The following is a 14,666-nucleotide window of genomic DNA, read 5'->3' as shown; positions in this document are numbered from 1 at the left end:
AACTACAAAAGAAGAAAAAAATCAGCCCTGTGACTTCTGAGGCAAAATGATGGCTTTTCTGACTGACAGACTTTGTAAACTTGACAGGATTTACTGAAATCCAAAGCAAACTGTGATGTGGCAGTGTTTGTCACTGCTGCCATCAATGGGAAAGAAAACTGGTCTTTCTATGGGAGAAAAAAACAAAGGCTAATTAAATTATTTGAAAACTAAAATGCAGTAAATGACAAAAAACAACAGAAAAATAAAATGCTGACTGGGTAACTAAAGGTTTGAGATTTTACCTTTGTTTTTCTTCTGTACAATCCTAATTGGTTGCATATGCAAACTGGCAAAGGAAGAGGGATACCATGAACTACAACCTGTCATTTAAAATGGAGGCAAGACATTTTACGGTTTAGTGGCAAATGTTCTATCAATACAAGCTAAAACAGCTCCAAGCATAATTGTTCTGTTTATCAGTTCCATTACAGACCTTCTAGAGGCATCAACCCTTGGCAATAAATAAACCCAGGTACTGTGGAGTTACAGTGCAATACCCCCATCTCACTTGATAGATCTCTAATAAACAGTGCATCCCTCACAAAGTGAATTATGCTATCTATTTCAATCTCTTCCACAACACAACATCTCCCACACCAAAGCAATTACCAAGAGAGCTGATACACTTCACTGCCAAAGCCATAATTTATGCCCCTATAATATCTCTACCTCTAAGTGTTTAATGTGAGTTTTTTTATTTATTTCATTAATTTATCTGGCTGTGAATGTAGCTATTTTCTTATAAATAAAAATTTGATCAATATCAAACGGAAACATTAGTAAGATTATGATGAACTTAACCGGAACTAAAGACCCAAAAAAAGTAAATACAATCATGCAGAAGCAGTATGAAACAAAGAAGGTCAATGAGTTTTTCTTAAAATTTATGTTATCAGATTACAGGTAGAGCTTCACTGAATGACTACAAATAATTGCATGGCTTTTATTCAAACAAAAAATATCTTTAAGAAAATATGTTTAAACTTAGATCCTTTCTACAACACTATTGTAAAAAGCTGACTCGCTGTTCACTCTTTGCACCATATCCAAAACTGTATAGATTTAAACATACTTTCTAGAATATGTATTTACATTGAATTTATTATTATTATTATTATTATTATTATTATTATTATTATTATTATTGTACCTGTGTACCCTTTATTTCACTGTGTGTAGGGTGTCCATATTGTGCATCTTATGTAAATACCACATGGTCAAATTTTGCTAAAAATATTTATTGGTTGTGTCTTTTTCTCATTAATTTTATTTTAATGATTCACCCTTCTATCTAATTCACTTGCAGTTCTTGAGAAATAATGTTCTAGAGAAGCATCCAGAAAATGTTTGCCTTTTATATTAGTCATAGTCTGCATCTCAATTAAGCCAGGATTGTCAAAGAAAGAAAGTAATCACTGCAATAGTTCAACACATTTGACAGGAATTTAAAGGTTATGTAAAACCAACTAAATCATGAAATGCATTAACTATTGTATTTATCAAATATACCAGAGTTTGAATCTAATTAAAAAATGTTTCATCTGGTAATGTATATTAATCTTCAGTGATTCCACTTTGTTAAAATTATTAAATATGAATTTTACAAAACACCTGTGACAAATTAATTCCCGATGGAAGGCAGAGAAAACACTGTATGCATAACTAGAGCACAACTGACACCTGCCAAAGCTCCTCTTTTTCTGCAGTAATAAAAAACTTTTTCAAGAATTAGTTATGACTCATTGTTAGCCTTCTCATTGTTAGCAGCAAATAACAATGGTACAAAAAATAGCTTATAAAACAACAAACAAACAGTCTGAAAGCAAGGACATGATCAGGTAAAAAGAACCATGACAACACTTAATATCATTGTCGGTAAATTCAGGTTTCCCTGATTTTCCAATCATAGCTCATGCTTTGAGCCAAACCAATGAATGCTGTGAACTGGGAAGGCTTCCCAATCCTCTAGCTCAGAAGTATTGTTGTCTCTTGGGTATTATCTTACAAAGCCCATTATGCTGCCGAAAAGAAAAAGGAGACAGAGGCCCAGAAGTGTAGTTAGTCTAGCATGCACGCTACATGCGCACACAACACACACTGACACATGTATGCATAGTAGTTTAATCTTTGCAAAGATGTGTATTATCAGTACAAATCCCTGTGTGCGTTCCAGATTACTGATATGTGTGCATGCAGCTGTGCAACATTAAAAACAGATATGAGATCTTCATACTATAAATTTGTCTGTGACAGATAATGCAAGGATAGCAAATTCACAAATGTGTAAACAATGTGTGGAAATCCCAAACTCTACCAACAAATATTCCTCATTCAGCTGGTCAGCCATGATGACTGGGGGTTTTAGAAACATGGGTCAACATTATGTAAGCATGAGGGCCTAATTTCTGTATTCACAAAATAATCTGCATGAGTAGTGTAGCACAGAGGTGACTTTTAACCTCATTTAACTGAATATCTGAATGGCTTTCAAGACATGTGAGAATCCTTCAAATATCAGTATCATTATGTTGTTAATGAAAAAATCTGAAAATAAATTATTGCCTTTTATACTATGATAATTAACTTTAAAGAGTGATTAATGCCTAGAATCGTGTCTCTCAACTTCTCTTTTAATTCAGTAGAATGATTACATGTTTGAAACCTTGAATGTGAGAAAAAGTAAGGAAATACTTTTACTTAAAAGATAGTGTTGACATTTTTTGACATCCTTGAGCTGTATGAATCTGGTTCAGTAAAATAGAGTATTGGTTGTGTGTCATTATAAATTGTTTGCATTACTTCTGCTTAGCAGTAACTCCTCTCCTGCAATCTCTGGCTTGATAGTTAATCAGCTTGTTGAGATTTGATTGTGCTTTTAGTTCAAACTTCATATTTAATGTTTTTTTTTTTTTTTTTCCTGCCAATTTTTCTTGTTTGGATTTCCCTTCATACTGTGGAAGTGTCCTTGTCACCATTTAAATAATTGTAAATTGTTTATTTACTTATTTTATAAGTGGTGGTTGTCATTCTGGCAACTGTTGAATTTTGGAAAAATAGAAATGCTAATATTGTTTTATCAATGTAAATTTTGTTCTAACTCTGGTCTGGCTGAAAAAGTTCAAAATTCATTGTTATGATTCAAAGTAGCAGTTCAGTAGTCCTTACACCAAGAAGTGGTGTAAGGATCCCAGAAGACTGAGATTTTAGAAAAGATAGACAAAAAAACAAAAGCAAGACTAATTAAGGAAAAATCCTCAACCAATTAGACTTTTAAAAACTTCCAGTTTAGGTGAGCATGAGTTAGGCAGCAAGATCACAATAAAATATGAATCTATATAGGGAACAACATACTCATATGAAGAACAGGCAAATTCTTTATGAAAAATAACTAGACAGAGCTTCACACTACATTCCATCTAGTTGAAAAGCCTCAACTCCAACATCTCAGCTCAGACACTGTGAATCACAGATACAGATAGAAAGGAAAGAGGGAGAATTAGGAAAGAATTATGAGAAACGTCAAAGATGAGATCGAGAAAGATTGAGAGCTCAGGAAAAGGGTAGTAAGCTCCTCAAAAAATAAAGGCAGAGGCAGAGGAGAGACTGGGGAACAGAACACTCACTGTTATTATATAACTGAAAATTACATAAAAAATAGTTCCAACAGTAAGAAACTAAATGTTTATCAAAATAGTAAATTTCTGCAGATTTAATGGTCACCTGAATGGAAAATCTGATAAAATATCCGTCCTTCTCCTTTAAGTTAAACTTAATGTGACTTTTCAGCAAACTTAGCATTATTTTTATTCATATTAATTTATACAATTCCAATATGCACAGCAAGATTATAGAGGAAGCTACTGAGTACAAAAGCAAATGTACGTTCTACATAAGCTGCAGATTGTCTGATTCCGAGAAACCCATAGGTGTTGATGAAAGTCCTTTCAATTCTTAATAATATAGCTTTTTTCACTGTGCAGGGTTATTATTGAATTGTATTACATTAGGACTTATTGCAGTTCTTTTGCTTTTTCCATTCAAAGTGAAGAAAATGAGTCATAACTTTGTATTATTGGCTATCTGTCTTTGATGTGTAGCTGAAGGACTTAAGTTCTCTGTGGACAACTTAATTGATGAATTCTTGATGATAATCATCCCAGATCTCCAACGCTCACTGACCCTGGGGCACACAGAGGATCCTTTAAGAAGAACAAATCTGTTTCTTGCACAATTTTTTGCAGAAAAATACATTTAAGGGCAGTAAGTGTTTTATTTTAAAAAGTGAGCTCCCTACCCTCCAATTCAAATTCAAAAATGTTTAATCAAGAAGAAATATGCTGTAAATATACTATCCCATGCTTGTGGATCCAACATGTTTATATGTGTGCTTGCTGGTGCATGTTTGTGCATATTTTGTTAAACCAAAAGTGTAAACATGCTTTAAATGCTAATACTATTAGCAAAAGCGTAGATATTCTCCCAAGACTGTGTTCCTAATACATAATTTAGCAAACACATAAAAACTTAAGAAGTGTATCTTTTTTGGGAGTCTGTTTATGGAAGGCTGTGGATGTTGGTACAAGAAAACAGCATCAGAAAATACCTAAAACATTCAATCATCTACCACTTTTCAAAGAGACCGAACAGTAATCTCTGCAATATATACTTTAAAATGGCATATTTTTTCCAAAAAGCTGAGAAATTGTTTTCAGCTCCATGGGTTGTGTATCATGTAAGACACAATTATTTAAAGATTCAGTTTCCATCGCTCAGCTGTAAGGTGCCCAAAGAGTCATACTTGGAAAACAACTTGGTTCCACTCTGAAGGAGTCCCTAAAAGGACTGTAATAAGTGTTATTACTTTGCCTGGAGGAAATCATATCCATGCAGTCTGCAGACACATTTCTTAAAGCTCCCACTTACCACACACCTCCTGCTCTCTTTCACTCTGGATATGACACAACTGTCATAGATTATATTACTGCAAGATTTAGTGTAATCTTTTTTTTATGGCTTTTGTATCTCAGGTGAACTATTTAACATTATTTTAGGCCAGTGGTTGCAAATAATTGTCCTGACAGCTCATATTTATATGACAGTGCATCTCTAAATATCGTAAAACATCTTTAACAGCCACGCCATTCATGCTCTAAATGGCAGGATGAGCAACAAACATGTGACTCACCCACAGTGGGATGCCTTCTGTAAGAGAACAATGGCAGGACTGATGTTGCAGAATAGATTTGAGGTGCGTAGTCATTCAGAGCAGTATCAATTCAGCAACAGTGACATCTTTGTAGCCTGGATGGGTTTTTATTTTGGTAGGTTTTGATAACATTTTGAACTTAAATTTGCAAAATAAAAACACAAAATTACACTTAGCACTATGTTGATGGGACGAGTCAACAAACTAGAGCTCAAAGGGGAGCATTTTCTTTCAATATTTCTTGTTAGTGATTGAGTAGTCAAATGTGCAGGGAAATTGGTGTAAGAGGGATGGAGGCAAATCTTTCACACTAGTTTGAGACAATGAACGAGATGACTCAGCATAATTCAATAACTGATGATGTCATCCCCGGTGGGCGAAGCTCCAGACTTTCAACTGTTCCTCCACAGAGTTCAGAAGTAGCATTGTTCACTTACTTCTCTGCCATTGCTAAACTACAGGTCACTTTCCAATTCTATAACAGTGCAAAAAATAAAAAATAAAATTGTATCATTCACAACATATTCTGTTCTAAGATTACCCTGGTTGAAATTAATCTGGAGAAATCCAGTTCAATGGGAGAAAGCTGAAACGTGTCCCTGAAGGGAGTTTAGAATCGAGCAGAATTGTGTAGGAAGGAAATGACGAGGATAAGACCAACTCTTGAATAATCTTGTTTTAGAGGTAATATTGAAGAGCAACGCAATCATAAATTGGTATTTTTTCTCATTCATCTGATTCATTACTACTTCTATTGAGGGTCAGAGTGTACCAAAGCTCATCTAAGCACAGACTGCAGGCTGCAGCAGAAAAAGGAAAAAAATATCTTTGATGAGTTGCCAGTTCACTGTTTGATCGACATAGACAGACATTACTATTAATATTCATATCAGTGGACAGTCTGCTCTGTCTAATCAGCCCAGAAAGTAAATTAACAGCAATTTTAACAACAAAGCAGCAATGTCTCACCTTTTGTGTTGCATGAATTCCAATTACATGCAAATACCCATTTTTCCTTCTTCATATAACCGTGATAGTTTCAACTGCAAAAATGTTTTATGTCTCTTTCTGAAAAGAATTCCTCTTTTAAGTCACTGACCCAAATAAACTTATCGAATAAGCAGTTGCGTTAAAATTTTTATGGCCCAGTTAGCAGGCAATCTGAACTATAGAATGCTTTCAATTAGGGCTGTACCTGAAACATTCTAAGTCTTTAAAACTGACAACCCATCATAAATCTAATTTCAAAGACACTCATCAATGAGTATCTATAGTCTAAAAAAAGGTTGCCATAAATTGCTTGCACATAATAGGAGACGAGGTACAAGCTTAAGAAAACATGACATTCCCTGTCAAACTGAATAAAACTCAAATGATATTACAGCCACTTGCTGAGCAAATAAGAAACTGAAATAGAAGCGAGTATACTGTTTACTTATTAAAATGATCATGCATTCACACTGGTTGCATGAACAAATCTGAGAACTGCAAACAAAACGTTACAAAAACTTACTATTTTCCACATTTCTTCTAATCCTTTGTTTAGTTTAATCTCAGCTATATTTATATATGTGCTGTTATATATGTGGTGTTTAAGCATGTGCACATGAAAGCATATATGTGTAGTGAGTCACTGCATTAGTGTGTCTCAATTCATATCAAATACATCAACCTCAAAACGTGGATGACTCCCTACCTTGGCCCTCCTTCATCCCTCTAAATCTGACATTGATGCAGAAATACACCACCGCATCAACTCTGCCAGTGGGGTTATGCCAGACTCAGAGGAAGAGTCTTTGTGAACCGTGACATCCAGGTGAAAAACTGCCTGTTTACAAAGCAGTTGTTCTTCGCACTCCAGTGCAGGAGGTACAAACATAGGCTGGCAGAAGAAGAATGACTGTAGAATGTGTGCATATGGATTCCATCATAAGAGGTAAAACCAAAGTCTCCAGGAGAACACACATCTTAAAACCACCCTCAAAGAACAGGTTATAAAATATCTTTCAACAATTATTGGCAAATTTATGTACATTAAGGGGAAGGTGTTCATTCCCCTAGCTTGTTCTTTTGTTGTAGAGTGTTTTTATTTTTATTTTTATTTAGCTTTACAACTTACAAGACTTCTGGTTTCGAAGCATAAAAAGGTTTTGCTTTCATAATTCCCATTGGAATATACAAGACAGGTCATTTACTCTTACTATGATGCAATAAAAAGTGAAGTCATTTCCATGAGAACACACATCTATAGGCCTGCATAATAGTTTATCTTCCTTACAAAAACAATTTTATTTAGAATGTTTTTTTGTTGTTTTGTTGTTTTTTGTCTGAATTCTCAGCTCAATTGTGCTCCATTGGCTTCAAATGGCTTTAGAGAATGTTCCCATATCAACAGATTTTACTTCATCAAATGGACAGATGGACTCAGCAGCTGTCTGTATGTTGTTAGTGTTCCTTCTCTCCTCTTGTTGCTTATTTCTTCCTGCTTTTTTTCTAGATTGGGGATTTTGCTACACAATAGGTCTTGTGGGGTGTAAAAATCTAACATGAGCTGCTTGGCCTTTCTGACAACAGAACTTTTACACTGTTTCCAAATAAAAAAAAATATGAAGGCATTGAGTTGATAAGCCATTTCTATACAAACAAAGGGGAGTTTATTGGTGGCAAAGTGGCCCTCAGTTTCCCAAAAATGTGAATTGGACAATTGATATTTGAAGCGCAAGTTTTCTGTTTATTGCAAAAAATGCATCACCTTTTTTTTAAAATCAAATTTAAAATAATTGTATATTTAAAGCCTTCAGAGCAAACGCTTATTTTACAAAACAACCTATTATGTTGTAGTGTAGACTATATTTAGTGAAGAGATGGAATACCAGTGTCCTTTATATTTAACAAAGCTTTCTTCTCTCTCTCATTGTTGTGCTCTGAACATATTCATACACTTTATATTACATTTCAAAGCCTGGCATGATAAAAATGCAATGTTCAATTTATTTTATTGGGATTTGTGTGATACATCAATGCAGAGTAGCGCATAATTATGAAAAAGCAGTAAACTTTTACAATAATTAACAGATAAAAATGTGAACAAGTGTGAAAGTACCTTTCTACCAAATAACAAAATAGACTCCACCTGTGTGTGATTTGATTTACAGTGTCTTTACAGCTGTTTTTTATGATTATATAAGTGAACATGCAGCACCATAAACACCAGGCAGGTAAATTAAGAAAGAACTGGAGAAGTTCCAATATCCCAAATGGCCAAAATGAATTTTCTTTGCAGGATGCCTGGACTCAATCCTTCGAGAGAAGGTGAGAAGCCATTCAGGAGTGGCTCAGAATCGAGCCCCTGCTACTCCCTATCAAGCGGAGCCAGTTGCAGTGGATGGATTTTACTATAAAATCACAGCTGCAATCAGAGCTGCTGGTATTTTATTGTAAATTAGAGACATTTATGTATGTATGTATGTATGTATGTATTTATTTATTTATTTATAGAGTCCTGAACACCTCCCTAGTGTGAAGAAAACTAATAATATAGTGTATGAACACACCATCTCTACTGTAAAATATGCTGGTGGCGTCATGTTTTTGTTTCGGAGGAAAAGAGAAACTCGCTACAGTGCATCGGAAATAAGTGAAGATACATGGCAATGAAGGAAAAAAACTTGTGAGAGGCAAAGACTGAGGCAAAGGTTGAGGTTCAGTCCATCCATTTGATGTCCTTGCAAAACAAACCACAAGGATTACAAAAGAATAGCTTAGATCAAAGTAAAATCGTGGGGTTGTGTCTTGTTTGAGAATTGTCAAGTAAAAGTTCAAACATAAATCCAAATAAGAGTCTGTGGCAAGACTTAAAAGATTATGTTCACAGACACTTTGCATCCACGCTAGCAGAATTTCACCTACTTTATAATAATAAGTAGACTTTTCAATGTATAAATGTGTGGTAGACGACAACAACATGCCTGCATCAATAACTGCAGCAAAAGGTGATTCTACAAAGTATTGATTCCCAGGGATGAATACAAAATGCACCACACATTCCAAAATTTTATTAGTAAAAATGTCTATCTTGTACTTAACAATTTTATGCTACCTTATATCTGACTAGCCCATTTCTTCAAAGGGAACTGTGATAACAATGTCTGAAAATGCTGTTTAATCTAAAAAGGAAAAAAAAAACTGCATGTTTTTGAACAAAGATACTGGCAAATTGTTTCATCAAAGAATTGCCTGAAACCTTCACCTTGAAATAAGCACAAACAGTGCTGAAAAATCAACCATGGAGCCTGTCCACCACCTTGATCTCTCTGTCTCCTCCCACCTGGTGATTCTCCCATAAAGCTCCAGTACTAATACGGTTGATGCAGTCCCTGCCCTTAGGTGGTAATAAAGTGACTATAGGGGCAGATCGTTTCTGACCGCCGACATGACGGCGGGTGTCAGGTGTGAGGAGTGTGACAGCGAAAATGTGTATTTATGTGTGTCTCTGAGACAGAGAGGAAGAGATAGGAAGAGTATGATAAGCATGAGAATGAACTAGTCGCCTCACCACAAATCCAGATCAATTAGTTGGCCTAATCACTCCCCTCGCGGTTAGCCGTAAAAATCCTCAGGTCTGCCCTTCTCACATTTCATCTTTACTGCCATATCTCTGTAATCTATCAACCCTCTTTCTCTTTCCAGCTTGTCATTTCTTCTCTCTTTTCTTCTCTGCTCCGGGATCCGTCCAAGTCATCTCTCCTTTAACACTACATTTATGCGGCAGCTTGGTAAACGGAAATCAATGTCTCACAACGGTGCACTGTTTCATCTAAACGATTTCTCATGGAGGCTGTGCGTGAATGTGTATATGTGTATGACGAAGAGAGGGTAGGCAAAGAAATATAGGCAGACAGGATAAAAACAACAAAAAGGGAGCGATATGCTTTTTACAGTTCTCTCCCAAGCTTTTTTTATGCATGTAAACTTTTATGTTTTGCATTTATGAGATGTGAAGATTAAAATGTGTGAAGAAAAAAAAATGCTTGCCTGGATTTGGCACCAACTCCAGAATCCCACAGTAATGCGTTTGCTTTAGGTACATAAATCACAATCAGCCTGGACTGCCATCTGGGTTACTGCTACATGGCCCTTGTAATGTACATGCTAGTTAGTCCACCACATGAATAAATGAGGAGAGCAGGATGCAAAGCAGATACATACACAAAATACATTAAAAGACGGGGTAAAGAAAGCACCTTTTGTGAGGGAATTTGGTCGGTGAATTTCTAAATCAGCTGATGGCTTAAAGGTTATGCTGATCCAACAAGCAGTCCACTGACAGGTCATTTGATTCACTGATTATCATATAATATTGCAAAGTTATACTTGAAAATCTTGAGTCATCAAGTGGATGTTACATTGATATGCTTCACTCACTTTGTTTTGTTTTTTTTTGCTTTTTGTTTTGCAGACTGAAAATTTTCTCACAGACATAGAAACAGTGAAGTCACCCTAAAACTTTTTAGTTGTGAAGTCTGTGAGATGTGCCACGAGAAACTTGATCAATTGACTCCTCAATACCACAACAGATTTTGAATGACATGATTTTAAAGCTGTGGTGTTGGTAGACAAGTCTTTGTTCTAATGCAGGAAATGTTTTGTTACACTTCAGTTTGTGGTAATATAGTTGAATATTGTAGGAGAGAATAATAAATAGTTAAAGAACTGTGAAACGTAAGGCTTGGATCATGAAATCACTATTCATATAAGATTCAGATAAAAGTTAGTTTGACAGAGACAGGATTTAGAACTGTTAATATGCCAGCATGCTATAAAAATTCTATAATGGTGCAGACATGTGGCTTGCAAACATTAGCAATTTTAATACAGCTTACTGTCCTGCGTGCTATTCGATCAGGGAGCAGTCTGATGACTCAAATAAGAGTAAATAAATTGTTAATGGCTGCACAGTGGCGCAGTTGGTAGCACTGTTGCCTTGCAGCAAGAAGGTCCTGGGTTCGATTCCCGGCCCTGGGTCTTTCTGCACGGAGTTTGCATGTTCTCCCTGTGCGTGCGTGGGTTCTCTCCGGGTTCTCCGGCTTCCCCCCACAGTCCAAAGAACATGACTGTCAGGTTAATTGGTCTTTCCAAGTTCTCCTTAGGTTTGAGTGTGTGTGTGTATGGTTGTTTGCCCTGTTTATCTCTGTTTCCCTGCTACAGACTGGCGACCTGTCCAGGGTGTACCCCGCCTCTCGCCCGGAACGCAGCTGGAGATAGGCACTATCACCTCCCGACCCCGTTAGGGAGAAGCGTGCTCAGAAAATGGATGAATGGATGGATAAATTGTTAATTGGTTACTTGTGCATTAAATAAATGTTAATACCTATGTTGTTAGATAGTATAGTATAGTATAGTATAGTATAGTATAGTATAGTATAGTATAGTATAGTATAGCATAATATAGTACAGTACAAGATTGTGATGAGAGTTTGTATCTGAGTCATAGATTTATTTAGAAATAAATTAAGGAATTTGATCACATCAGTATATAGAGCTGACATAGGAGGAGAGATGGGGAGGTTTGTAACAACAAATAGAAAAACAATGGCAGAGGCAAGTAAAGCAAGTGTTGGTGGGCAACAGAAAAAATAAACAAAAAACAAAAAAAAACAAATACAATTGAACTGACTGAACAAAGTGTTGTTTTTACATGTTTGATCAAACTTATGAAGCTATTGGTGTATTTAAGTGTGCCGTACTGGTGCAGTCATCAAATACATTTGGTATTCAGTACGTTTATGTCTGTTTTGGGAAAAAGCGGGGCGGGGGGGGGGGTTCTGTATCAGCTGATACTAACTCTCAGTTATCTGTACTGGTATCAGAAGTGAAAAAAAAGTAGATTGGCACATCCATAGTTGGTACAGATAAATAAACATTATAACATTTCAATTAAGAACCATTGCTTCAGAGCATGTGAAATACACTTAAGATTTTGTGTCCCTTTAAAGTATTTCTAAAAGAAGTTTATTTTATTTCACAATGTACATTCGGGATATTTATTTGTAATCCAAATTCAATAAAGTTAACAGTCCTTAGCAAGATTTTTTCTACTTGACGGATTCCTGGAAAGATGTGTGTATTTGGAGAAAATAGCATCATCGACGGGCTCCTGCAGCCCATTGATGGGCTGCTGCGGTATCACACATTTTTATCACTTCTTCCACACACCAATTAGCTCAAGGTAAGTGGTAAACAGATATTCACAAGATCTCGTGAACAAGTCAAATCCTGCCCGTCTATGAATACACAGAGTTACAGTCAGTTACAAGGGGACTCTCTTAAAGAGAAAAAGTTAAGAACTAATATAATACCCTCAGCTCAGGTTACTGAGTAATATCCAAGCTCCAAGTCTATTGTAATCCCACATTGTTTAATTGAAACCAAAGAAACATGCAGCGGTGGCATATGGATTATCATTGCTTCAGAAATGCACAAAGATATTTTTTCCTCAGACCAAGTATCAACCTTTGATGAAAAAGAGTTGTTCTGTCCATTTTCCAATTTCACAGAATGCAGGATGAAGAGAAAGCAGTCTACAATACATTTAAAGAATGCATAAGCACAGTCACTTAAACAAAAAAAGCTGCAATCCCTCATCATAAAATGTTTTTACAAATTCCTGAAAGAAATGTACATTTTCAGTGATTCCAGAAACAAGAAAGAATCTGCTTCTCCTGGTAATTTGATTTATGAATATCCATTAGTCCCATTTGAGTAAATGGTAATGTGAATAAAAAAGAAGAAAACAGGCAATAACACGTAGTCCCTGTTTTGTGTGGGGGAAAAAATCCTTATATCTTTAAAAGTGAATCATTACAAGACTTTCACTATGTTTTAACACAAGTCCATCACACTAACTTACAATTACACTGTCTGCTTTTATGTCAGGATCTATTTAACTGCATGGCCTCAGATCACAGTGGCACACATCCAACTTCCCCAAACGCATCCTGTTGGCGCATCAAGTGGCTGCAGTCTTTAGAAAGCAGCTTCACCGAGCAGAAGGCGCGTCTCTTCGTCTTACTACAATTTTCCTCGTTAAATAAATAACTAAAATACTGTTTTTGTGTAGTTCCATCCTGCACAGGTGTAAACAGCTGAGAATTCCAAATGCACATGACGAGATTGTTTTTTTTTTTTTTCTCTGTCCTTCTTTCTTTCTTTTTCCAGAAGCAGATTTGCTTCTGGAACTAGTTGCAAAAATGTTATCATAAAATATGCATTTCGTATTTACGAATGAAGACATGAACAGTCATGGAATAACAAGGATAAGTCAATCGGAGAGCATTTCCTGCTTTAGTACAAGAGGTCATTTATAGCTCAAATTATGCGCAGCGCTCATTACAGAACTAACCAAACGTTAAATGAGTTACAAGTGGCAACAAGTTAGCGGGTGTAGCTCTTCAGGCATGAAAAAAAAAGATGTTAAGTTCTCGATATGACGCCAAGGATTTCATCCTACCGCACAGGTTCAACTATAGGCACACAAACACCGAGAAAATTAATGCAACCCTTTTCTATTTTCAAAATATTACGGTTTTTTCTTTCTTTCTTTCTTTCTTTTTTCAGCAGAAATGCAAAAAATCAGCACCGAAAAGCAAGGTGCAAGCCCATATGTGGGTTACAAGAGCATGCCAACACGTTATGAACTTTATCATTTAATTTCAGCATCCGAAAACTCTTACCTTTGATGCGTTGTGGAGGAGAAACAAACGCTTTTTGACTTGACGCTCTGCAGCGGGACGGAAGTGATCGGTATTTAACTTCTCGCTCCTCTGAGGCATCCAACCTATGCGACTCCACGGGAGATGGGAATAAGAGGGACTGGCAGTTCTGTGCGCCCCGTCTGCCACCGTGCAGCTCATCTGGAGTCTCCGCTCCTAGAAGCGCAGGGTAAAAGAACTGGGGGAAAAAAAACCTGCTGTCGGCACGACGCGGCGTGGAAAGCCCCTGGTGGTGGTGGAAGGAAGCAACAAATGAGATGGACGAGAGAGAAGAAAAGCAAAGAGGTGGGGTGGACAGGGGAATCATCAGAACCATTAAATATAGAGTAAATAACAAGGAAAGGGTATTTTATTTAGTCCATCATGGAAACGTTTGATACATCACGCCTTCTTTCTTTAAAAATGTTTCTTTTTTTTTGTAAAACAACAACAAAAAACAAAACAAACAAACAAACAAAAAAAGATTTGTGGACAAGGTCCTGATAAATTTGCTATAATGTTATGGAAGTTTTGCATTGTGTGGCTTTTGTTGGGTCACAATGAGATCAGAATTATCTTGCCCATTCATATGGCAAAAACAAAGTCCAGACACTGGCTGCATTAAAGAAATTCTGCAGTTTCCACCTCTCATTCAAATATATCTCCTC

General features: G+C 36.2%; 1 protein-coding gene across 1 annotated transcript in view; it reads right to left on the bottom strand.

Annotated features, from left to right (window-relative positions):
• Window positions 1-14,160, bottom strand: part of LOC129358353 (cadherin-22) — a 148,206-nt gene extending 134,046 nt beyond the window's left edge. The window contains exon 1 of the mRNA XM_055027338.1: window positions 13,981-14,160. The gene's annotated coding sequence lies outside the window, so the exon portion shown is untranslated. The remainder of the gene's footprint in view (window positions 1-13,980) is intronic.
• Window positions 14,161-14,666: the final 506 nt, after the last annotated feature.

The sequence above is a fragment of the Poeciliopsis prolifica genome, unplaced genomic scaffold, assembly GCF_027474105.1.
Source record: "Poeciliopsis prolifica strain line A6 unplaced genomic scaffold, Auburn_PproV2 SCAFFOLD003, whole genome shotgun sequence".
Lineage (NCBI taxonomy): Eukaryota > Metazoa > Chordata > Actinopteri > Cyprinodontiformes > Poeciliidae > Poeciliopsis > Poeciliopsis prolifica.
The sequence above is the reverse complement of the archived record's forward strand: the minus strand, read 5'-3'. Positions and strand labels throughout refer to the sequence as shown.